The sequence below is a fragment of the Chiloscyllium plagiosum genome, unplaced genomic scaffold, assembly GCF_037043375.1.
Source record: "Chiloscyllium plagiosum isolate Xiang-an unplaced genomic scaffold, Cpla_swu_hap1 HiC_scaffold_46, whole genome shotgun sequence".
Lineage (NCBI taxonomy): Eukaryota > Metazoa > Chordata > Chondrichthyes > Orectolobiformes > Hemiscylliidae > Chiloscyllium > Chiloscyllium plagiosum.
The window spans coordinates 53915751-53941798 of record NW_028270184.1 but is presented as its reverse complement, the minus strand read 5'-3'; positions in this window follow the sequence as shown (position 1 = coordinate 53941798).

The window sequence follows — 26048 nt, the reverse complement described above, 5'->3', positions numbered from 1 at the left end:
GGAGTTTGCACTTTCTCCCTGTGTCGGCGTGGGTTTCCTCCGGGTGCTCCGGTTTCCTCCCACAGTCCAAAGATGTGCAGGTTAGCTAAATTGGCCCGCTAAATTGCCCGTAGTGTTAGGTAAGGGGTAAATGTAGGGGTATGGGTGGGTTGCGCTTCGGCGGGGCGGTGTGGACTTGTTCGGCCGAAGGGCCTGTTTCCACACTGTCAGCAATCTAATCTAAAGCTAACAACTGCTGCGTCAGTGTCAGTCTGACCCCGTCATACATACTCCGTCACTATCAGCCTGACACATCACACTTCCTCCAACAATATCAACCTGAACGCCTCGCACTTGCTGCGTCACTTTCACCCAGACCCACTGAGACTTATTGCGACACTATCACACTTACGCCATCACACCTACTGCATCACTATCAGCCTGACACCCTCACATTTACTGCATGACTAGTAGACTGACCACCTCACACGTATTGCGTCACTATCACTTTGAACACCTCGCACACACTGTGTCACTATCTCTCTGACCCCTCACACCGACTGCACCTGTATCAGCTTGTCCACCTCACACTCACTGTGTCACTATCATGCTGACCCATCACACTTACTGAGTCACTATCAGCCGCCCTATCACAATTACTGCGTCACTATGAGCTTCTACACCTCACACTTATTGCGTCACTATCACCCTGACCCACTCACACTTACTGAGTCACTGCCACCCTGACTCCCTCACTCATACCGCTTCACCATCAGCCGAAGACATCACACTTACTTCATCACGATCAATCTGACACTTCACAATTACTGGTCACTACCACCATGACCCCCTTCCACTTAGTGCGTCACTAGCATGCTGACCCCCTCACACTTACTGCGTCACTATAGGCAAGGCTCCCTTACACTTACTGTTTCACTGTCACCATGGCACTCCCACACTTTCAGTGCCACTATCAGCCTGACCCCCTCAGATTCACTGAGTCACGATCACCCTGACAACCTCACAATTACTTCGTAACTATCACCCTGATGCCTTACACTTACTGCGCCACTATCATCTTGACACCATCACACTTACTGCATCACTATCACCATCACACCCACACGCTTACTGCATCATTTTCAGCCAAGCCCTCAGCTTTATTGAGTCATTATTAGCCTGAAACCCTAACACTAACTATGTCACTTTTAACCTGAACCCCCACAACTGCTGCATCATTATCACCCTGTCCCCTTAGACTTACTGCGTCACTCTCAGCCTGACACCCTCACACTTACCGCATCACTTTCACCCGGACAACCTCACGCTTATTATCGCACTATCAGAATCACACCGTCACACACACTACATCATTATCAGTCTGACCCCCTCACACATACTACGTCACCTTCAGCCTGACACATCACATCTCTTCTGTCGCTATCAACCTGAACGCTTCGCACTTACTGCGTCAATATCACCTAGTCCCACTCACACTTACTGCTACACTATCACACTTAAGCCATCACCCCTACGGCGTAACTATCAGCCAGACCCCTGACACTTAATGTTTCATTATTACCCTGAGCCCTCACACTTTCTGCGCACTATTAGCTTGAGCCCCTCGCATATAATGCGTTACTATCACACTGACCACCTCACAATTACTGCGTCACAATCACCTTGACGTTTCACCCTTACTGCATCACTAATATCCTGACCTCCTCACGCTTACTGCATCACTATCCCCTGACATCCGCACACCTACTGCGTCACTATCAGCCTGAACCTTTCATTTTTAATGTGTCCCTATTACGCTGATCGTCACACACCTACGCGTCATTATCACCATAATACCTGCACGCAAACTGCATCTTTCTTAACCTGACAAACTCACATATACTGCTTCACGATCGTCCTGAGACCCTCACACTGACTGCGTCACTATCAGCCTGATACCCTCTCAAACTTTATGCGTCAGTATCACCCTGAAGCGCTCACACTTACTGCACCTCCATCAGCATGACCCTCCTCACACATGCTGCATCTCTACCACGCTGAGCGACTCATACTTGCGACATTACTTTTTGCTGGACCTCCCACACATACTGCGTTAATATCAAACTGATCCGCTCACACTTATCACATCACTGTCACCCGAATCACCTCACAATTACTCTTTCACTATTAGCTGGACCCCCTCACAGTTATTGCCGCACTATAACCCTGACCCACTCAGACCTACTGCGTCACTATTAACTGGAGCACACACTTTCTGCATCACTATCAGCCTGACTATCTCGTTCTTACAACGGCACTACCACCCTGATCGTCTGACACTTACTGCATCACTAAGAGCCTGACGTCCTCACACTTTCTGCGTCACTATCACCCTGACACTCGCACACAAACTGCGTCATTATTAGCCGGATAACCTTTCTGCGTCAGTGTTACCATGAATTCCTCATACTTGCTGCATCACTATCAGTCTGACACACTCACATTTACTGCGTGACTATCAGTCTGTCCACCTCACACGTACTGCGCCACTATCACTTTGAACCCTTCCCACTTACTGCACCCCTGTCACCCTGACCCCTCACATTTACTGCGGCTGTATCAGCATGACCCCCGACATATGCTGCTTAACTATCATGCAGACACATTACACTAACTGCGTCACTATCAGCCGACCCCCTCACAATTACTGCGTCACTTGCACTCTGAGCACGTCACAATTACTGCATTACTATGTGCCTGAACACTTCACAATTACTGCGTCACTATCAGCCTGATGCCCACACACAAACTGCATCGCTATCACCGTGACTCTTCACAAATACTGGGTCACTAACAGCCTAACTCCTCATACTTACTGAACCTCTATCACACTGACTCCTCACATTTTCTGCGCAACTATCAGTCTGACCCCACACACTTACAGTGTCGCTTTCAGCGAGACACCCTCACAATTATTGCGTCACTATCACCCGGACCCACTCACACTGCATCATTATTAGCTGGACTCCTTCACACTTACTGCGTCACTGTCACCCTGACCCCCTCACTCATACTACGTCACCATCCGCCTGAGCCATTTCACTTCCTCTGTCACTATCAAACTCGCCTCACACTTACTGATTCACTATCACCCTTATGCAATCACCCCTACTGTGTCACTATCAGCCTGACCCACTCACACTTAATGCTCCAATATCACCCTGACCCCATCACACTTACTGCGTCACTCTTCGCCTGACCCTCTCACATATACTACATCACTGTCAGCCTGACTCATCACACTTGCTGCATCACTGTCAATCTGAACGCATACTGGTCACTATCACACTGACCCCTTCACAGTTACGGCAACACTACCACCCTGACCGACTCACACTTACGACATCATTATTAGCTGGACCCCTCACATTTACTGCCTCACTACCACCTTCATGCCCTCACAATTTCTGTGTCACTAAAGCCTGACGCCCTCAGACTTACTGCGTCACTATCACACTGACACCATCACAATTACTGCGTCACTATCACCCTGACGTCTCACCTTTACTGCATCACAAATAGCCTGACCACTTCACACTTACTACATCACTATCTCCCTGATCGTCTCGCTCTTAATGCATCACAAACAGCCTGAAGCCGTCACACTTACTGCGTCACTCTCACCCAGACACTCGCCCACATACTGCGTCATTCTTACCATGATAACCTCACATCTACTGATTCACTTTCGTCCTGACACCCTCGCACTTACTGCGTCACTATCACTTTGACCCCTCACACTGACGGCATCACTATCAGCCTGATATCCTCGCACACTTTCTGCGTCAGTGTCACCCTGATCGTCTAACACTTACTGTATCAAGAAGAGCCTGACGCCCTCACACTTACTTCGTCATTATCACCTGACACCCGCACACAAACCGCGTCACTATTCGACTAGAAACCTCACACGTACTGCTTCACTCTTGTCCTGACACCCTCACACTTGCTGCATCACCTTGAACCCTCACAGTGGCTGCATCATTATCAGCCTGTTACCGTGTTAAACATCCTGCGTCAGTATCAATATGAACCCCTCATACTTACTGCATCACTATCAGCCTGACACACTCACACTTACTGCGTCACTATCACCTTGACACCTCACCCTTATTACGTCATTATCTGCCAGATACCGTCTCAAACTTTCTGCGTCAGCATCACCCTGAATCACTCATACTTACTGTATTACTATCAGCCTGACACCTTCACACTTACTGCGTCACTATCACTCTGAAACCCACGAACTTACTGCGTCCCTATTACACTGACCCCTCACACTTACTGCATCGCTATCAGCATGACCACCACACATGCTGCATCACTCTCAGGCTGAGCCACTCACACATTCGACATTACCTTTTGCTGTCTCACTCACACTGACTGTGTCACGATCAGACTATCCCCCTCACAGTTATTGCGTCCCAATCTACCTGAACCCTCACACGTACAGTGTCACTATCAGCCAGACACTCCCACACTTACTGCGTCACTATTAGCTGGACCCCCGCACACTACTGTGTCACTGGTGCCCTGACCCACTCACAATTACTGCGTCACTATCACCCTTACGCCATTACACCGACTGCATCACTATCAGCCTGACACCCTAACACTTATTGCGTCATTATCACCATCACGCTCACATGCTCTCTGCATCATTTTCAGCCAAACCACTCAGACTTTCTGTGACACTATCACCCTGACACTACGTCACTCTTAACCTGAACCCTCGCAACTACTGCGTCACTGTCACCCTGTCCCCAAGACTTACTGCATCACTATCAGCCTAACGCCCTCACACTTACCGCATCACTATCACCCAGAGAACCTCACTCTTACTGCTGCACTATCAGCCTGACACCCTCACACTTACTGCGTCACTATCAGAATGACACAGTCTGAAACTTTCTCGGTCAGTATCACTTGGAACCCCTCATATTTACTGCATCACTATCAGCCGGACACCTTCACACTTACTGCGTCACTATCACTCTGAAGCACACGACTTTACTGTGTCCCTATCACCTTGACCCCTCACACTGACTGCACCTCTATCAGCAAAACCCCCCTCACACATGCTGCACCACTATCACGCCGAGCCACTGACACATACGACATCACTTTTTGTTGGACCCATCACACTGACTGCGTCACTATCATGATGACCCCCTCACACTTACTGCATCCCAATCTGCATGATCCCTCACACTTACGCTGTCACTATAAGCGATACACCCTCACACATATTGCGTCACTATCACCCTGACTCACTCATCCTTTCTGCATCACTATTAGCTGGACTCCCTCACACTTTCTGTGTCACTTTCATCCTGACCCCCTCATGCATACTGCGTCACCATCAGCCTAAGACGTCACACTTTCTACGTCACTATCACCCAGACCCACTCACACTTACTGCGACCCTATAACCCTTAGGCCATCACCCCTACTGCATCACTATCAGTCTGACACCCTCACATTTACTCCGTGACTATCAGCCTGACCACCTCACACTTACGCATCACTATCACTTTGAACGCCTTCCACTCACTGTGTCCCTATCACTATTACCCCTCACACGTCCTGCGTTTGTATCAGCGTGACTCCTTCGCACATGCTGCGTCACTATCGACCTGAACACCTCACACTTTCTGAGCCACTATCAGCCTGACACCCTCAGAATCACTGAGTCACTATCATCCTGAAAACATCACACTTACTGCGTTACTATCACCATCATGCCCACACGCTTCCTGCTTCATTTTCACCCAAACTCCTCAGCGTACTGTGTCATTATCAGACTGACACCCTCACATTTACCGCATCACTATCACCCGGACAAACTCACTCTTAATGTTGCACTATCAGTCTGACACCCTCAAACCCACTGCGTCTCTATCAGCCTGACCCAGTCACACATACCCCATTACTATCAACCTGAACGCCTCGCACTTACAGCGTCGCTATCACCAGGACCAGTTAACATTTACTGCAAAACTATCACGTTTATATCATCTCCCCTACTGCGTCACTATCAATGTGACGCCATGACACTTAATGCTTCATTATCATACTGAGCCCGTCATACTGTCTGCGTCACTATCAGCCTGACCCCCTCACACATAATGCGTTACTATCACAATGACCACCTCACAATTACTGCGTCACTATCACCCTGACGTCTCACACTTACTGCATCACGAATATTCTCACTTCCTCACACTTACTGCATCACTATCTTCATGACACCCACACACTTACTGCGTCACTATCAGCCTGACCATATCGCTATTGCTGTGTCACTATCATACTGATCGTCACACACTGCATGACTATCACCCTGATACTCGCACCCAAACTGTGTCACTATTTGCCTGACAACCTCACACCTGCTCCTTCAAGATCGTTCCGAAACCCTCACACTTACTGCATCAATATCACCTTGACCCGTCTCACTGACTTCATGGCTATCAGCCTGATACCCTCTCAAACTTTCTGCATCAGTATCATCCTGATTGTCTAACACTTACTGAATCTCGAAGAGCCTGATGCCCTCACACTTACTGCGTCATTATCTTCCTGACACCCGCACACAAACTACTTCACTATTCGCCTGACTACCTCACACCTACTGCTTCACTATCGTCCTGACACCCTCACACTTACTGTGTCACTATCACCTTGACCCGTCTCACTGACGGCATGGCTATCAGCCTGATACCCTCTCAAAACATTCTGTGTCAGTATAACCCTGAACCCCTCATACTTACTGCAACACTATCAGCCTGACAACTTCACACTTACTGCGTCACGATCACTCTGAACCCCACCCATTTACTGCAACCCTGTCACCCTGACCCCTCACACTTACTGCATCACTATCAGAATGACCCCTCACATATGCTGCATCACTATCACTCTGACGCTTTCTGCGTCACTGTCACCCTGACGCCTCACTACTACTGCATCACTATCACCCTGTCCCCCTCACACTTACTGCGTCACTTTCAACCTGACCCCCTCAGACATACTATGTCACTGTCAGCCTGACTCATCACCCCTGCTGGGTTGCTATCAATCTGCACGCATCGCACATATGCATCACTATCACGCTGACCCCCTCACAGGTACTGCGTCACTATCACCCTGACCAACTCACAATTACGACATTACTATTAGCTATCACCTTGATCCTCTCAGACTTTCTGCATCACTATCAGCCTGACACCCTCAGACGTACTGGGTCACCATCACACTGATCACCTCACAATTAATGGGTCACTACCATCCTGATGTCTCACCCTTACTGCGTTGCTCATATCCTGACCACCTCACACTTACTGCATGACTATCACCCTAACGCACTCACACTTACTGCGTAACAATTAGCTGGATACCCTCACATTTACTGCGTCACTATCACCCTGACTCACTCACACTTACTGCGTCACTCTTAGCTGGACACCCTCACACTTACCGGCACTGTTACCCTGATCCCTCACAACTACTGCGTCAATATCACCCTGTCCTCCTCGCACTTACTGCTTCACCTTCATCCTGATCCCCTCAGACCTACTACATCACTGTCAGCCTGACTCATCACACCTGTTGCGTTACTATCAATCTGAACACATCACATATACTGATCACTCTGACACTGACCCCCTCACATTTACTGCGTCACTATTACTCTGGCCCACTCACACCTATTGCGTCACTATTAGCTGGACCCTGTCACACATACTGCATCACTCTTAGCTGGACACCCTCACACTTACCGGCACTGTTACCCTGATCCCTCACAACTACTGCGTCAATATCACCCTGTCCTCCTCGCACTTACTGCGTCACCTTCATCCTGACCCCTCAGGCATACTACGTCACTTTTAGACTGACTCATCACACCTGTTGCATCAGTATCAACCTGAATGCATCACACATACTGGTCACTATCACACTGACGCCCTCACAGTTACTGCGTCACTATCACCCTGACCCACTCACAATTACGACATCACCATTAGTTGGACCCCTCATATGTTTTGCGTCACTATCACGTTGATCCCCTCACACTTTCTGCCTCACTATCATCTTGACCCTCTCAGATGTACTGTGTCACTATCACACTGGCCACCTCACATATACTGCATCAGTATCACCCTGACGTCTCACCCTTACTGCATCAGTAATATTTCGATCACCTCGCACTTACTGCATCACTATTATCCTGACGCCCGCACACTTACTGCGTCACTATCACCCTGACACACGCACACATACCGCGTCCATATTTGCCTGGTACCCTGTCAAACATTCTGCATCTGTGTCACCCTGAAGCCCTCATAATTTCTGCATCAATATCAGACTGATACCCTCACACTTACTGCCTGTCTATTAGCCTGAGCACATCACACTCACTGCACCACTATTACTTTGAAGCCCTCTTACTTATTGCATCAGTATCCGCATGACCCCCTCACATAAGGTGCGTCATTATCACGCTGATGCATCACACTTATTGGTTCATTATCAGTACACCTCACAGTTACTGCGTCACTCTCACTCTGACCCCGTCACAGTCACTGCATCACTATGAGCCTGAACACCTCACACGTACTGCATCACTATCATACTTTCTCCTCACACTGACTGACTCACTATCAGCCTGACCCCTTCACAATTACTGCGTCCCAATCACCCTGACACCTCACACTTACAGTGTCACTATCAGCTAGACACGCTCACACTTAGTGAATCACTATCACCCTGACCCACTCACACTTACTACGTCACTAGTAGCTGGACTCTGTCACACTTACTGCGTCACTGTCACCCTGACCCCACACTCATACTGCGTCAATATCAGCCTGAGACATCACACTTACTGCGTCACTATCACCCTTACGCCATCACCCCTACTGCATCACTATCAGCCTGATACCTTCACACTTACTGCGTGGCTATCAGACTGACCATCTCACACTTACTGAGTCAGTATCACTTTGAACCCTTCACAATTACTGTGCTGTATCACTCTGACACCTCACACTTACTGCGGCTGTATCAGCGTGACCACCCTCACACATGCTGCGTCACTATTATGCCGAGACATCACATTTACTGAGTCACTATCAGCCGCCCCCTCACAATTTCTGCATCGGTATCACTCTGACCCTATCACTTTTACTGCGTTGATCTGAGCCTGAACACCTCACATTTACTGCGCCACTATCACCCTGACCCACTCACACAGATTGTGTCACTATCAGCCTGAGACATCACACTTAGTGTGTCATGATCAATCTGAACGCCTCACACTTAATGGTCACTACCACCCTGACCCCCTCACACTTCCTGTGTCAATATCACCCTGACCCACTCACACTTACTGCGTCACTGTCACTGTGACCCCTGCACACATTCTGCGCCACTATCAGACTGACCCCCTCAGATTCACTGATTCACTATCACACTGAATAACTCACAATTACTGCGTCACTGTCACCCTGACGCATAACATTTACAAACTCAGTATCATCCTGACACAATCAAACCTAATGTGTCACCATCACCAACACGCCCACACGCTCACAGCATCATTTTCAGCCAAATCCCTCAGACTTACTGTGTCACTATCAGCCTGACACCCTCACACTAACTGGGTCACTCTTTACCTGACCCTCACAACCACTACGTCACTGTCACCCTGTCCCCTGAGACTTACTGCATCACTATCAGCCTGACGCCATTATACAAACTGCGTCACTATCAGCCTGACCCCGTCACACATACTCCGTCACAATGAGCCTGACATGCCACTCCTCCTTCGTCGCTATCAACCTGAACGTCTCGCACTTACTGCGTCACTATCACCCAGACCCACTCACACTTAATGCGTCAATTTCAGCCTGACTCATCACACATACTAAATAACTCTCAGCCTGACTCATCACGCTTGCTTCGTCACTATCAATCTGAACGCATCACACATACTGGTCACGATCACACTGATCCCCTCACACTTACTGCGTCGCTATCACCCTGACCCACTCACAGTTACGACATCACTATTAAATGAATCTCTCACATTTACTACGTCACTATCACCCTGATCCCCTCACACCTTCTGCGTCACTATCATACTGACCACCTCACACTTTCTGCGTCACTATCAGCCTGCCACCCTCAGACGTACTGCGTCACTATCACACTGACCACCTCACAATTACTGCGCCACACCCACCCTGATGTCTCACCCTTACTGCATCACTAATATCCTGACCACCTCACACTTACTGCATACTATCACCCTGACGCCTACACACCGACTGCATCACTATCAGCCTGACCCTCTCATTCTTACTGTTTATATCACCATGATCGTCACACACTTACTGCATCACTAAGGGCCTGACGCCCTCACACTTACTGCGTCACTAGCCCCCTGACATTCGCACACAAATTGCCTCAATATTAGCCTGACAACCTCACTCCTACTGCTTCACTATCGTACTGCCACCGTCACACTTTATGTCACTATCAGCTTGACCCCTCAAACTGACTGCATCATTCGTTCTGCAATCGTTCTGCATCTCAATCGTTCTGCATCTGTATCACCCTGATCGTCCAACACTTACTGCATCATTATTTCCCTGACACCCGCACACATACTGCGTCACTATTTGCCTGAAAACCTCACGCCTACTGCTTCACTTTCGTTCTGTCACCCTCGCTCATAATGCGTCAATTTCACCTTGACCCCTCACAGTGACTAAATCACTATTCGCCTGATATCCTCTCAATCATTCTGTGTCAGTATCACCCGGACCTCTCACACTTACTGAATCTTTATCAGAATGATCTCCCCCTTTCACATGTTGCATCTCTATCACGCTTAACCACTCAGACTTACGACATCACTCTCTGATGTACCCCTCACACTTACTGCGTCACTAACACACTGACCCATTCACACCGACTGCGTCAGTAATGGCGAGAACCCCTCACACCTACTACATCGCTCTCATTCTGACCCCTCAAAATACTGCCTCACTATCACCCCGTCCCACTCAAGCTTTCTGCGTCACTGTCAGCCTGACTCATCACACTTATTGCGTCATGATCAATCTCAACGCATCACGCATACTTGTCACTATCACACTGACCTCCTCACAGTTACTGCGTCAATATCACCCTGACCGCTCACATGACACTGGCACACATGTGCATCACTATTCGCCTGATGACCTCACACCTACTGTTTCAGTATTGTCCTCACACCCTCAGACTTACTGCGTCACTATCTCCTTGACCCCTCACAGTGACTGCATCACTATCAGCTTGATAACCTTTCAATCTTTCTGCGTCAGTATCACTCTGACCCCTCACATTTACTGCATCTTTATCAGCGTGACGCCTCACACTTATACATCATTATCTCTCTGAAACCCTCACACTTGCTGCGTCAGTATCACCCTGACCCCTCACGCTTACTGCATCACTATCACCCTGGACCACTCACACTTCCTGCGTTACTATCACCCTGACCACTCACATTTACTGCATCACTAACAGCCTGGCCTCTCACACTTACAGCGTCGCTATCACCGAGTCACCCTCACACTTAGTGAGTCACTATCACCCGCATCCACTCACTGCGTCACTATCAGCATGACTCCCACACACGTACTGCGTCACTATCACCCTGACACATCACAAATACTGCGTCACCATCAGCCGAACTCCTCATACTTACTGTATCACTATCACACTGACACCGCACACTTAGTACGTCACTATCAGCCTAAACCCTCACACTTACTGCATCGCTATCAGCGCGACACAGTCACACATCGTACATCACTATCACCCGAATCCATTCACACTTACTGCGTCACTATCATCCTGACCCCCTCACTCACACTGCGTCACCATCAGCCTGAGACATCACACTCTGTCACAATCAACCTGAACGCCTCGCACTTACTGCGTCACTATCACTCAGACCCACTCACACTTAATGCATCAATTTCAGCCTGACCCATCACACATACTGTGTAACTCTCAACCTGACTCAACACGCTTGCTGCGTCACTATCATCTGAACGCATCACACATACTGGTCTCGATCACAGTTATCCCCTCACATTTACTGCGTCGCTATCACCCTGACCCACTCACAGTTATGACATCACTATTACATGAACCCCTCACATTTACTGCGTCACTGTCACCCTGGTCCCGTCACATCTTCTGCGTCACTATCAGGCTGACACCCTCAGAAGTACTGCGTCACTATCACACTGACCACATCACAATTACTGCGTCACTCCCACCCTGATGTCTCACCCTTACTGCATCACGAATATCCTGACCACCTCACACTTACTGCATACTATCACCCTGACGCCTACACACCTACTGCATCACTATCAGCCTGACCCTCTCACTCGTACTGTCTCTATCACCCTGATCGTCATACACTTACTGTATCACTAAGAGCCTGACACCCTAACACTTACTGCGTCACTAACACTCGCACTGACACTCGCACACAAATTGCTGCACTGTTAGCCTGACAACCTCACTCCTACTGCTTCACTATCGTACTAACCCTCACACTTATGCATCATTATCTCTCTGAAACTCTCACACTTACTACGTCAGTATCACCCTGACCCCTCACATGACACCCTCACACTTACTGCGTCACAATCACCCAGGCACCCTCATAGTTACTGCGTCACCACCAGCCTTATGGCTCACACGTATGCATCAAAATCTCTCTGAAACTCTCACACTTACTACGTCAGTATCACCCTGACCCCTCACGCTAACTGCATCACTATCACCCTGAAACCTTAACATTTACTACGCCATTATCACCCTGACCACTCACACTTATTGAGTCACTACTCGCCTGACCCCCTCACACTTACCACATTACTCTCACCCTGAAACCCTCACACACAGCGCTTCACAATCATCCTGGCAACCTCAAGCTTACTGCGGCACTATCACCATGACCCCTCAGACTTGCTGCGTTACTATCGCCCTTACCCTGTCACACTTACTATGTCACTATCATGCTGACCTCTCACGCCTACCGTGTCATTAAAAGCCTCACCCCTGCACTCCTACTGTGTCACTATCAGCTTAGTCACCTCAACCTTATTGCGTCATAATCAACCTGACCCCATTACACATACTGCGTCACTGTCAACCTCACCCGCTCAGACTTTCTGCATGACCAACAGCCTGACACTCTCACACTTACTACGTCACTATCACCCTGACCGCCTTACGCGTACTGCGTGTCTATACAGCCTTACGGACTCACATTAACTGTGTGAATAACACCCTCGCCCCTCATACAAACTGCGTCCCTATCACTATTTTCCTCATCACAATAAATGCGTCATTATCTACTGACATCCTCACACTTACTGAGTCACTCTCAGCCTGACCACTCACACTTACTGCGTCACTATCACCTTGAGCCTCTCAAACATACTGCGAGACCATTACCATTACCCCTCAGACTTAATGCGTCACAATTAAAATCACCCCTTCACATTGACTGCGTCAATATCTCTCTGACACCCTCACACTTACTGTGTCTCTTCAACCATGAGCTCCTCACACTTACTGCGTCAGGATCACGCTGACCACCCACACTTCCTACGCCACTATCATTCTCACCCACTCACTATTACTGCATCACTATCAGCCTGAACCCGTCAGGCTTACTATCACTCTGATGCCGTCACATGTACTGCGTGTCTATCAGCCTGATCGCTTACACATACTGCGTCACTATTACCCACTCCTTTCGCCCTTACTACATCACTGTAACTCTGACCCACTCACACTTACTGTGTCACCATGATCTTGTGTCCTCACACTTCCTGCGTCAGTATCACCCTGAACACTCAGACGTACTGCGTCACGATCACGCTGACGCCATCACTTACTGCGTCTCTATCACCTTGACACTTCACTCTCACTCTGTCACTTTCACACAGACCCACTCACAATTACTGCGTCACTATCAATCTGATCCCCTCACACTTGTGCGCCACTATCAATCTGATCCCCTCACACTTACTGCTTCACTATAAATCTGACCTCCTCACACTTCCTGCGTCAGTATCACTCTGACCACTCAGACGTACTGCGTCACGATCACGCTGACGCCATCACTTACTGCGTCTCTATCACCTTGACACTTCACTCTCACTCTGTCACTTTCACACAGACCCACTCACAATTACTGCGTCACTATCAATCTGATCCCCTCACACTTTTGCGCCACTATCAATCTGATCCCCTCACACTTACTGCTTCACTATAAATCTGACCTCCTCACACTTACTGCATCACTATCAGCCTGACCCACTCAGTCTTAGTGCATCACTATCAGTCTGACACCTTACACTTAATGCTTCACTATAACTCTGACACTATCTTACTTGCTGTTTCATTATCACTCAGACACCCACACTCATACTGCATCACTATCATCCTGAAGAATTCACACTTACCGCATCACTATCAGAGTGAACCACACACTTACTGCGTCACTATTATTCTGACACCATTACGCTTACAGCGTCAAAAATCACCCAGACAAACTTATACTTAATGCGTCACCATTAGCCTGGTCAACATACACCTAGTGCGTCATTATCTCTGACACCCTCACAAATACTGCCTCGCTATCACTCTGACCACCTGCCACTTACTGGGCCACTATCAGCTTGAACCCTGACACTTACTGCGTCACTATAACACTGACACCAAAACACTGACTGCGGTACTATCACTCAGATACCCACACACATACTGCGTCACTATCAGAACGACCACTCACAATATCCGCAGCACGATCACTCTGAAATCATCACACTTTATGCATCACAATCACACAGACACCCTCATAGTTAATGCATCACTCTCAGCCTGACCCCTTACACTTAGTGCGTCATTATCTCTTGACTCTCTCACCTTTACTGCGCCAATATCCCTGATCCCTCACACATACTGCGTCATATCAGTTTGACGCCCCACCCTTACTGCACACTATCACCTTGAACCCGTCACACATAGCGCTTCACTATCACTGTGACCAAGTCACACTTATTGCATCACTATCACAATGCCCACTCACACTTACTGAGTTACTATCCGCCTTATCCCCATTACTTACTGTCTCATGATCAGCCTCACCTCCTCACACTGACTGCATCACGACCACACTGATCACTCACACATACTGCACCACTATTACCCTGACACTCTCACACTTATTGTATTACTATCATCCTGACCCCACCACAATTACTATGTCACTGTCCCGCTGACCCCTCACACTTACCGTGTCATTAAAAGCCTGACCCCCGCACACTTAATGTGTCGCTATCACCACGACCCCTCATACTTACTGAGTCACTATCAGCCTTATTCCCACTATTTACTGTCTCGTGATCAGACTGACTGTTCGCACTTATTACGTCACTATCACTCTTATTCTGTCATACTAACTGTACCACTATTACACTGAACCCATCACACTTACTAGGTCATATTCGCCCTGACCTCCTCAAACTTACTTCGCCCTTATCATCCTGTCCCCTCACACTTCCTGCATCAGTATCATCCTGACCTCTCAGACTTACTGCGTCACTATCACGCTAACGCCATCATTTACTGCGTCTCTATCACCCTGACACCTCACACTCACTGTGTCACTTTCACACAGACCCCCACTAACTGCGTCACTATCAGACTGACATCCTCGCACTTACTGCGTCACTATCAGCCTCACCACCGCACACTTACTGCGTCACTATCTACCTCACCCGCTCAACTTTCTGCGTCACCATCAGCCTGACACCCTCACACTTACTACGTCACAATCAACCTGATCGTGTCACGCGCACTGCATCTCTATTCAGCCTGACCGCCCCACAGTAACTGTGTGAATATCACCCTAACCACTCACACTTACTGTGTCAATATCAACATTTTTTCCGCCACAATGATTGCGTCATTATCAACTAACACCCTCATGCTTGGTGCATCACTATCACCCTGACCACTCACACTCACTACATCACTGATACCTTCACACACACTGTGTCACTATCACCTTGAGTCTCTCAAACATACTGCGATATCATCACCATTATCCCTCAGACTTACTGTTTCACTATTACCATCACACCTTCACATTTACTGCCTCAATATCTCTCTGACACCCTCACATTTTCTGCGTCACTTTCACCATGGATCCCGCAGACTCACTGCGTCACCATCACGCTGACGCCTTACACTTACTACGTCACTATCATTCTCACTGTTACTGCATCACGATCAGCCTGAACCCGTCAGAATTACTGCGTCACCATCAGCCTGACACACTTACACTTACTACGTCACTATCACCCTGATGTCCTCACGCATACTGCATGTCTATCAGCCTGATGTACACATGCTAACTGCGTCACTATCAGCCTAATCCCTCACACATACTGCGCCACTATCACCCACCCGTCACACTTACTGTATCACGATCACTCTGACCCGCTCACACTTACTGCGTCACTATCACCCTCTCCCCTGACACTTCCTGCACAGATTCACACTGACCTCTCAGAATTACTGCATCACGATCATGCTGACGCCATCACTTACTGCTTCTCTATCACCCTGACAATTCACATTCGCTGTGTCACTTTCACACAGACCCCTTCACGCTTACTGCGTCACTATCACCCTGACACACTCACACGTAGCGCGTCACCATCACCCTGATAACCTCACACTTTTTGTGCCACTATCAGCCTGATCCCCTCACACTTACTGCCTCACTATCACTCTGACCTACTCACACTTACTGCGTCACGATCGGCCGAACCCCCTCACTCTTAATGCGTCACTCTCTGGCTGACCCCTTTCACTTAATGCGTCACTATAACTCTGACACCATCATTCTTACTGTTTCATTATCACACAGACACACTCACATATACTGCGTCACTATCAGCCTTGCCAAATCACACTTACTGCATCACTTTCAGAGTGCACCCTCACACTTACTGCGTCGCTAATATTCTGACACCATCACACAATCAGCCAGCCACTCTCATAATTACTGCGTCACTATCAGCCTGCTCAAATCACACATAGTGCGTCAATATCTCTCTGAAACTGTCACACTTACTGCCTCACTATCACTCTGACCACCTGCCAATTACTGTGCCACTATTAGCCTGACCACCTCACATGCTTACAGTTTCCATGTCACTTTCAGCCTGACCTCTCACACTTGATGCGTCATTATCTCTCTGAAACTCTCACACTTACTTCGTCAGTATCACTCTGACCACACACTTATTGCATAATTATCACCCTGGACCACTCACAATTACTGTGTTACTATCACCCTGAAACCCTAACACATACTGCGCCACTGTCACCCTGAACCCTCACACTTACTGCATCTATACCAGACTTCCACCTCACACTTACTGCAACAGTATCACCCTGAAACCCTCAGACACATCGCTTCACTATCACTCTGACCACCTCACACCTACTGTATCACTATCCCCTAAACCTGTCAGACTTACTATGTCAATATCATGCTGACTGCGCACACTTACCGTGTCGTTAAAAGCATGACCCTCGCCTACTTACTGTGTCACTATCAGCTTGGCCACATCAAACTTACTGCGTCACTATCAGCCTGATCGCCTCACGCGTATTGCGTGTCTATACAGCCTCACGCCCTCACACTAACTGTGTGAATATCACCCTAACCTCTCACACCTACTGCGTCGCTATCCCCATTTTCCCGATCACAATGAATGCGTCATTATCTACTGACACCCTCACACTTACTAAGTCACTCTCAGCCTGACCACGCACACTTACTGCATTACTATCATCTTGAGCCTCACAAACATACAGCGATACCATCACCATTACCCCTCAGACTTACTGCATCACTATTACCATCTCCCCTTTACACTTACTGCGTCAATATCTCTCTGACACTCTCACACTGACCGCGTCACTTTCATTATGACCCCCTCGCACTTACTGCGTCACGATCACGCTGATGCCCTCAGGCATACTGCATGTCTATCAGCCTGATGACCACACGCTAACTGCGGCACTCTCAGTCTTATCCCTCACACATACTATGTAACCCGTCACAGTTACTGCATCACTGTCACTCTGACCACCTCACATTTACTGCGTCACTATCATCCTGCCCCTCACACTTGCTGCGTCAGTATCACCCTGACCCCTCACGCTTAATGCAACACTATCACTCTGACGCCATCACTTACTGCGTTTCTATCACCCTGACAACTCGCAATCACTGTGTCACTTCCAAACAGAGACCTGCAATACTATTTGCGTCACTATCAGCCTGATCCCCTCACACTTACAGCCTCATTCTCACTCTCACTCTCACTCTGACCTCCACACACTTATTATCAGCCTGATCACCTCACTCTTAATGCATCACTATCCGCCTGACACCCTCATACTTTTTGCGCCACTATCAGCCTGAACCCCTCACTCTTAATGCATCACTATCAGCCTGACGCCTTACAACTAATACGTCACTATAACTCTCACACCATCATACTTACTGTTTCATTATCACTCAGACACCCAAACACTTACTGCGTCATTATCAGCCTGGCTAATTCACACTTACTGCATCACCATCAGAGTTAACCCACACACTTACTGAGTCACTATTATTCTCACTCCAACGCGCTTACTGCGTCACAATAACCCAGACAACTTGTCAGCGTGGTCAACCTAATATCAGCCTGCGTCATTATCCCTCTGACACTCTCATAGATACTACCTCACGATCACTCTGACCACCTGCCACTTACTGAGACACTATAAGCCAGACCCCTCACACTTACTGTACCACTATACCTCTGACACCAGCATACTTACTGCATTACTATCACTCAGGCTCCCTCAGACATATTGCGTCACTATCAGAATGAAACCTCACTCATACTGCAGCACGATCACTCTGACATCATCACAGTTACTGCGTTACAATCACCCAGACACTATCATAGTTACTGCGTCACTCTCAGCCTGACCCCTCACTTTTATGCATCATTATCTCTCTGATTTACTGCGTCAGTATCACCCTGACCTCTCAGACCTACTGCGTCACTATTATGCTGACGCCATTACTTACTGTGTCTCTATCACATTGACACTCACACTCATTGTGTCACTTTCACACAGACCCCCTCAAACTTACTGCGTCGCTATCAGCCTGGTCACCTCACACTTACTGCTTCACTGTCACACTCACCCGCTCACACTTTCTGCATCACCATCAGCCTGACACCCTCACACTTACTACGTCATTATCACTCTGATCGCCTCGCTCGTATTGCGAGTCTATACAGACTTTTGCCCTCATATTTACTGCGTCACTATCACCCTGATGCCCTCACGTGTACTGCGTGTCTATCAGCATGATGCCCACACGATGACTGTGTCACTATCAGCCGGACCCTTCACACTTACTGTGTCTCTATCACCCATCCTGTCACACTTACTGTGTCACTGGTACTCTGAACACCTCTCACTTACTGTATCACTGTCATCTTGTCCTCTCACACTTGCTGCGTCAGTATCACCCTGCCCTCTCAGACTTACGGCAACACGATCACGCTGACGCCATCACTTATTGTGTCTTGATTACCCTGACACCTCATACTCACTGTGTCACTTTCACACAGACCCGCTCACACTTAGTGTGTCAGTATCAGTCTGGCCACCTCGCACTTACTGCATCACTATCACACTCACACGCTCACACTTCCTGCGTCCCCATCAGGCTGATACCCTCACACTTACTACGTCATTATCACCCTGATTGTCTCGCGTGTACTGCGTGTCTATACAGCCGGACGGCCTCACACTTTCTGCGTCACTATCACCGTAACCCCTCACACTTACTGAGTCACTATCAATATTTTCCCCGTCACACTTAATGCATCATTACAAACTGACACCCTCCCACTTACTGCGTAATTATCAGCCTGTCCACTCACACTTATTGCATCACTCTCACACTGATACACTCACACTCGCTGCATGACTATCATCTTGACCCTCTCAAGCTTACTACGATACCATCATCATAACCTCCTCAGGTTTATTGCGTCACAATAACCATCACCCCCCCCCCCACTTACTGCGTCAATATCACCATGACCCCCATATTTACTCTGCCACGATCACGCTGACACCTCACACTTACAACATCACTATCAATCTCACTCACTCACAATTTCTGCATCACTATAAGCCTGACCCTTCACACCTATGTCGTCACTGTAAGTCTGACTGGCTCATACTTCCTGCATCACTGTCAGCCTGACCCCCTCACACTTACTGCAGCGCTATCATTCTATCCCCTTCACAGATCCTATGTCACTATCAGCCTTACACCCTTACACTTACTGGGTCAGCATCACCCTAACCCCTCGCACTTACTGAGTCATTATCAATATTTTCTCAATCACACTTAGTGCATCATTATCAGCTGACACCCTCACACTTACTATGTCACTATCAATCTCACCCGCTCATAGTTACTGTTCACTAGCAGTCTGACCCCTCACACCTATATCATCACTATAAGTCTGACTCCTTCATACTTCCTGTGTCACTATTAGCCTGACCCCCTCACTCTTAATGCAACACTATCACTCTATCTCCCTCACACATCCCGTGTTACTATATCCTTACACCTTTACACTTACTGCGTCACTATCACCCTAATCCTCACACGTACTGCATCACTACAGCTCTTACCCTAACATATACTTCCTCTCTATCAGCCAGACCTCTCACACTTTTTATGTCATTATCATCCTGACCACCTCACACATATTGCGTCAGTAATCCCCTCATCCTCCCACACGCACTTTTAATCTGACCTCTCACATTTATGCGTCACTGTCAAACTGGCCGCTGTCAAACTTACTGCATCATTATCACACTGACCCCGTCACAGTTACTACGTCACTATCAGCCTGGCCAGCTTATGCTTACTGTTTGACCATTACTTTGCTCCCCCTACGCTTACTGTGGCACTGTCACCTTGACACTCTCACACTTACTGCATCACTAACATCCTGACCACCTCACACTTAATGCATCAATATCATCCTGACACTTTCACACTTATTCACGCTGATCCCCTGACACTTGCTGCGTCACTATCAGCCTCACCCCTCACACCTACCTTATCACTGTCAGCCTGTCCCCCTCATACTTCCTGGTAACTGTCAGCCTGTCCCCCTCACACTTACTGTGACACCATCGCTCGAGCTCCCCCAACATACATCCTGTGCCACTATCAGCCGGACACTCTTACACTTGATGCATCACTATCACCCTGACCCTCACACTTACTGCATCATTACCGCCCTGACCCCCTCACACATTCTGCATCACTATCACCCTGACCCCTTCATACTTACCACATCACTATCAGCCTGACCCCTCAAGCTAACTTCATCACTATCAGTCTGACCTCATTACTCTTACTGCGCCACTATCATGCTGAACCCTCACAATTACTGCGTCATTATCAGCGTGACCCCATGATAATTATTACGTCACAATCACTCTCTCTGCCTCACTCTTACTGCATCACTAACAGCCTGACCCCTCACAATTACTGCATCATTATCAGACTGACCCCTTACACTTACTGCATCACTATCAGCCTGAAACCATTTCTCTCACTGCGTCACCTTGACCCTGACACCCCACACTTACTTCCTCACTATCACCCTTAAAGCCTCACACTTACTGCGTCGCTATCACCTTGATCCCGTCACACTTACTGCATCAATATTACCTTCACTCCCTCAAGCTTACTCTGTCACTATCCACATGCCACGCTCACACTTAACGCTGCACAGACTTACAACATCACAATCACGCTGACCACCTCACACTTACTGTGTCACTCTGAACCTGCCTCCCTTACATTCACTGCATCAATATCACCCTGAAACCTCAAACGTAACTACGTCACTTTCACCCTGACCCCTCAGACTTCCTGTGTCACTACCCTCTGAACCACCCACACTTATTGCATTTCTATCAGCCTGAACCCCTCACTCTTACTGCGTCACTGTCACCCTGAAACCCGCACACTTACTGAATCACTATCACTTTGAACACTCTTACTTACTGTGTCACTAACAGCTTCACCCCTCACACTGACTGATAAATAATCAGTCTGACCACCCTACACTTACTGTGTCTCTATCACCGTGACCCCCACAAACCTACTCGGTCACAATCACCTTGATCCACTCACACTTACTGTGTCACTATCAACCGGAGCCATCACACCTACTGACCCATCACACAGCCATTATCAGACTGACCACCTCATACTGTGTGACTATCACCTTGACCACTCACACTTACTTTGTCACTGTCAGCCTGACAATCTTGACATTAGTGCGTCTCTATCACCCTGAGCACTCATACTTGCTGCATCACTGTCAGCCTGACACCCTCACACTTATTGCGTCAATGTGTCCCTGATACCCTCACACTCACTGCATCACTATCAGCCTGACCCCTCACACCTGCTTCGTCACAATTAGAATGAAACCCTCACCCTTACTGTTTCACTGTCACTCTGATACCCCCACACTCACTGTGTCACTGTGATTCTGAACCCCTGAAACCTACCACGTCACTACCATCCTGACCCATCACATTTTTCTCCTCACTATTAGCCTGACCCCCTCACACTTCCTGCGTCAATATCATCCTGACCGCTAGCACTTACTGCGTCATTATTACCTGGAACCCCTCACACTTAGTGCGTCACTTCCAGCCTGGTCTCGTCAGACGTCCTGTGGCACTGACAGCCTGACTTCCACACAGTTACTGCGTCATCACCCACACCCCTCACAAATACTGTGGCACTATCAGCCTGACCGCCTCACACTCATTGCATCACCAGCACCCACACCTCACACACATACTGTGTCACTGTCATGCTGACCACTTACAACTACAGCATTACTATGAGCCTGACTGCCTCAAACTTAGTGTGTCACTTTCAACCTGAAACAGTCACACTTACTGCGTCAATAGCACACTGACCCCCCTCACACTTACTGTGTCACTATCAGCATGACCCACTCACACTTACTGCATCACTATTAACCTGACCGTTCACGCTTACTGCCTAAGTATCACATTGACCTCTCACACTTACTGCGTCGCTCTCAGGCTCACCCCCTCACCCATCTTATGGCAATAACAGCATGACCACCTCACACTTGTTGCGTCACTACACAGCCACACCCCTCACGTATTTTGCTGGACTATCTCGTCTGCCTCACATTTACTGCCACACCATCACTCACACAACTCACACATGCAGCGTCACTATCAACCTGATCCCTCTCACTTACTGCGTCACTATCAGCCTGACCCTCTCACACTTACTGCGTCACTATCAGTCTGACACCCTCAAACTTACAGCGTCACTATCACCCTAACCCCCTCACACTTACTGCGTCACGACCAGCCTGACCGCCTCACACTTACTGTGTGACGATCACCCTGACACCCTCATATTTACTGAGTCAGTAACAACCTGACCCTTGAAAATTACAGCATCACTATCAGCCTGACCCACTCACACTTACTGTGTCACTATCGGTAAGTTTTCCTCACCCTTACTGCAACATTGTCACCCTGAAACCCTCACACTTACTGCATCACCCTCAGCCTGATCCCTTCACACTTACTGCGTCACTGTTACCCTGACACGTCTCACACTTACTGCGTAGCTATCACCCTGACCCCCTCACACGTATTGCTTCATTATCAGTCTGATCCTCTCACAATTACTGCGTCACTATCACCCTGAGCCCCTCACATACTTACTGCATCACTATCTCCCTGACGTTTCACACGTAATGCGTGACTGTCACCCTGACACGTCAAACTTACTGCATCATTATCACCCAGACAGCCTCACATATTCTGCGTCACTGTCAGACTGAACCCCCACACGTACTGTGTTAGTATCAGCCTGACCCCCCACACTTACTGCGTCATTATCAGCCTGAACCCCTCACACTCACTCCGTTGCCGTCACGCAGACCCACTCGCACTCACTCCCACATCAACTTCCTTTGCCCGTCACACTCACTCCTTCTCATCACCCGAACACTTCATTCTAACTCCATCATCTATACCCCTGAAACTCATACCCTCATCGTCATACAGGCCTACTCACACTTACTCCATCACCGTCAGCCTGGGAAGCTCACATTTATTGCGTCAGCCTAACCCGTTCACACCCGTCCATCACCGTCAACCTGACCCCTCACATTCATTCTGTCTCCAACAATGTGATCCACATACACTCACTCTGTAACTGTCAACCTGACCCTCTTACACTTACTATGTCGCAATCACCCCGAATCCCACACACACACTCTCTCACTGTCATCTGGACCCCTGACTCTCATTCCATCACGACACACACTCCATCTCCTGAACCCCTCATGCTCATACTGTCAATGTGATACTGAACATCTGCCCCACTACTGCACATCACTCAGCATTCAACTAGTTTCCTCGAACAATATGTTGTGGATCCAACCTAGAATATTGATGTAGTGAATCTGGTAATGTGCAATGAGCAGACTGAAAGATTGCCTTTTAACATCAAGATTATAGCATTCAGTTTGAGAGGGAAATTTGCATCAGAAGCAGATATGCTCGGCTTATAATTGAACAGAATATATTCCCTACAGCGTGGAAACTTGCCCTTTGGCCCATTTAGTCAACACCGAACATCCAAAGAGTAGCCCACCTAGACCCTATCACCTCCATTTAACCACTGATTGGTGTACCCACTCTACACATCCCTGATCACTATGGGCAATTCAGCTCAGCCACTTCACTTGACCTACACATCTTCGGATTGTGGGAGGAAACTCACGGTAACACGGGGCGAATGCGCAGACTCCACTCAAGGAATCAGTTGAGGCTAGAATCAAACTCGTGTCCCTGGTGCTGTGAGGTAGCAGTGAAAACCACTGTGCCACCTTGCCAGCAAGAGCAAATGTGAAGGAATGAGGGCAGGGTTGGCTGGATTGGACTGGGAAAGAGCTTGAGTCAGCAAAGGACTGTGAAGAACAATGGCAATCATTAAAGAAAAATAGTCCTTGGCTCACAGTAAAGAAACAATTCAAGTGAGAAGGATCGATGATGGGAGGGGGACAATTCAATTACGGTTAAGTAGAAACGTTAAAGATAGCAACAAATTGAAGTATAGGAATGCATATAATGAGAAAATACTTTTGGTAAGCAGAAAGTTCATAAAGTTTAAAATCAAAAAATCAAAAATTAATAAGAAGGGTGAAGGCAAACATTGAAAGTAAAACTGCAGGCGATATCATAGCGAACAACAACAGCTTCCTTCAATAGAAAGAAAGGAAGAAAAAAGTCAAAGTGAACATTAGCCCATTTTGAATGGAGCTGAGAATTAGTGATCATGTACCACGAAATGACTGACCGTGTGAATAAACTGTCTGCGTTTGCATTAAAAATAGGAGAAGAATTACATTCCAGAATTGATAAACAATGATTGGCAAAAGAAAAGGCGAAGAACACAATGCAATCACTTTCACTGTAAAGAAAATGCCAGTGAAATTAACAAGAATAATTACTGCAATATCGACTGGAACTAATGTTCGATGCTCTAGTAGTAACTTTCCAATGATGACTGGATTTCATAGAATTCTCAGAAGGTTGGGAAAGTGATAAGGCAACACCTATACTCACAAAAGGTAAAGAGACAAAAATGTCTGACTGAGGCCATTTAGTTTAACATCATTTATTGGAACAATTGTGAAGTCGATGGTAAAGGATGTAACATCTGA